At 43.2% G+C, this 3,200-nt stretch overlaps 1 long non-coding RNA gene across 1 annotated transcript; it reads left to right on the top strand.

Moving 5' to 3' along the window:
• Positions 1 to 311: 311 nt before the first annotated feature.
• LOC144541803 (uncharacterized) lies at positions 312 to 894 on the top strand. The gene is made up of 2 exons (XR_013506862.1): positions 312 to 558; positions 653 to 894. It is a non-coding gene; the product is annotated as an uncharacterized LOC144541803 (long non-coding RNA).
• Positions 895 to 3,200: the final 2,306 nt, after the last annotated feature.

Raw genomic sequence — 3,200 nt, 5'->3', positions numbered from 1 at the left:
ACCCACTTTTCTTTTTTATGAAGAGCGCTGCAATCAAATATATATTTATATATATATATGTATAAATATGTATATCATGGTATTTATGCCTCTGGTTTTCAACCTTGATGTCAGGACCTGCGAGGAAGAGTTTGGGTCTTTGCAATACTGTAAATGTCTTTTTCTCATATTTTTCTCATATTATATATTATTATATTATATTCAGCCTCCAGGCTTTTCAAGCAAAGTAAAACAGCAAAATAATAATCTTCATTTGGTGTCAGAGTTCATCACTCTGGATGTTGTGAGTAGGCATTGCCAAGTGTCACGGCTCTTGCCGTGACTCTAGTTTTCCTTGTGTTTCTCGTTGTTCCCTGCCCCCTGTGTGTCTCCGCCTCCCTGGTCTGTCTTTCTGTGTTGTCTGTGCATGTCGTGTGTGGCGTGGGCGTGGCTCCCTCTCCTTCCCAGCTTCTGGGTTCCTGAGTTGCCGACACACCTGAACCTCATCACTCATCACCTCCTGTATATCAACCCCGGCGTTCCTACCAGTGGTCGCCAGATTGTTCCACCAACTCCGTGGTAGACACACTCTCGGTCGCTCTACACTTTCATGTTTGGACTAACCTTGTGTACCTAGTTCTGCTCATGTTGATCGTGTCTCTCCTGTGCCCAGGATTTCCTCCATGAGTCTCTCCACCTGCCCGCGCCACATCTGCCAGCCACCCAGCTTTCCTGCCTGTCTGCCAGCTCGCTATATACCAACCCGAGCTCCAGCCAGCCGTTTCGCTCGCCGGCTAACCCGCCAGCTCGTCAGCTCGCCGGCCAGCCCAGCCCCGATCATCTTCCCAACTCCGGCTGCCTGCCTTCATCTCTTCACCTCTAAATCCTACCTTCAATAAACCCCTTTACCTTTTACACCTTGTCCGTGTCTGCATTTGGGTCCAAGAAGACAAACCACTCCTAACACCAAGGGTGGAAGTAACTAATTACATTTACTCACGTTACAGTAATTGATGAGGTTTTTTGAGTACTTGTTCTTTTTTGAGTTTTGATCTTTTTTAAAGTCAGTAATTAGTAGTATATTTTTACTGAAGTATTGCTACATTTTAAATCACATCCATCACAGAGTACAGATTCTGAACACAGTGAACAGTCAGCAAAGAGGAGAAGGGGAATCTGGCTTTATTTTGTTTGTGCACTTTATTTTATAATTTCCAAATTTTCCAGTGAAAATAATCTAGTTTGAACTCTGTCCTCTCTCCTGTTAGAATCACATGGAAAAGATCACAACTAACAATGTTCTCTTTTCTAAAAAGGAACTCAGGAACTTTTACTCTGAGGACATTTTAAATGAGAGACTTTTTACTTTTACTTCAGTACATTTTTACATCAGTACTTTTACTTCTAATTAAGTCAAATATCAGTAAAATAACAGTATTTCTACTTGAATAGGACATTCTAGAATTCCTTCCATCACTGGGCTTTGCTTCGTTTTTATGTGTCACAAGCTGAAAAAATTGAGAATCACTGATTCATGTACAAGTTATAATGTAGAGGATTTGTGCAACTTAGAAGTTTCCACAGAGGGAAAGGATAATTATTTTTAATTGCAAGATGAAAGTTATCTTCCATTAGAGAAACTGGAGAGTGTTTTAGAGTAAATGTAAGGAGAATTTCAGAGTTTTTGATGCTAGCATACCTGGTAGCTTAAACTGTTTTGTTAGTTGTAACAAAAGATATTTGTTTGAAACAACAGTCAGAACAAGTAACACTTCTTGAATTTAAATGCATTTGGTTGCTATGCAGAGCTTGCAGCTTTTTCATTCAGCCCCAGCTCAGCTCCCTCTTCCCTCACCTTCACGCCACCTTTCAGTCTAAAATGGTGGAAAATAACAAAGAAGCAGGAATCTGTGTGGAGCAAGGCGAGCAGATAGAAACAGCATTTTGTTATGAACAGGGAGGAAGACGGAGTTGACAGGAAAACCTTATCTGACTTGGTGTCCGCTGCAATCAGAACCAGCCAGCTGTCTCTCTCTGTCTCTTTGTCACTTCCTACACCTGCCTTTATCCATCAGTGCATCCATCGATCAGCACGGAGAGGCTGGTGAGTGATGCGGCATTATTTACAGCAATCACAACATAATTACAGTTTAGATGGCAAACCTGGGTCAGCAGAGAGAGGGAGAGGTGCGTGTGTTTGGCGAGAGCCCATCCCATAACAGAAAAATCACAGGATTGATCCCTGCAGCGGCCATGTGTCCTGTCCAAGCATCCTGGAGCAAGACACTTACTGAAAACATGATGTCAAACGTCTTGTGGCTGCATCGCATTCTGGTCTCTCTCCTGCTCCTGTGGGTGGAGAAATTGGTCTCTCTCCTCTTCTACGATGGATTTCTCCCTGTGTGATTGTTGAACATTGGTGCAAAATGGCGGCTCTAGAAAGAACCGTTGATGTTTTAGATCGCTGAAACATTTTCTGCTTTCAAAATCCATTGTGGAAATATCTCGACATGTCATCATGTCCTCTACGTTTGGCCAGTTATCCGCAGGAATAAGAAAAATAAACCACTGAACGACAAAATGGACCCAGAAATGCAAGGCATACTGTATCACCAATAGTTGTTGAAGTGTTTTAGTCTTTTTTTCCTTAATTATCCCACCAAAGGCACTGTCAGCAGTGCTCACCACCTCATCTCCCAGAATTAAAATTACACCCAATCAAAGACAAGCCTGTAAAGCTGAAAACAAACATCAGAAGGATGGAGATGACATCTGGAGGATTTCAGGTACTTCAGCAGTCAGCAGCACCTGCAGGAAGACAGGTTTTGTTTACTTCAGTGCCATATGCGCTGAGAGTTGCATGCAGCTCTCAGCATGTGTATTTGCGCAGACATTCTCATGCACACACGGCCATAGTACCCATAGTACCCACATGCATGAACACACACACTTCTATGGCATTTGCAAATGCAAGCGGTGCAGCAATATTTTCATCAACGTGCTAAAATCAACAGGAGATGACAACAAAGACAGATGACCACATGGTGCTATGAGCAGTGATGGATGGCAGGAGAGGCAGACTGAGTTAGAGGCGGAGAGACGCCAGAGATCAAGATGACAAAGCTGCAGCTTTCCCCTCACTGCGTTTGTTTTTCTCCAGATGCTGCAAGACAGCAGACCCCTGCCTTGTGCAGAGAGAGAGAGAGGGGGCCCAAAAACAC

The sequence above is a fragment of the Centroberyx gerrardi genome, chromosome 11 (genome assembly GCF_048128805.1).
Source record: "Centroberyx gerrardi isolate f3 chromosome 11, fCenGer3.hap1.cur.20231027, whole genome shotgun sequence".
Taxonomy (NCBI): Eukaryota; Metazoa; Chordata; class Actinopteri; order Beryciformes; family Berycidae; genus Centroberyx; species Centroberyx gerrardi.
Note: the sequence above shows the minus strand (reverse complement) of the source record. Positions and strands in the feature narration are given on the sequence as shown.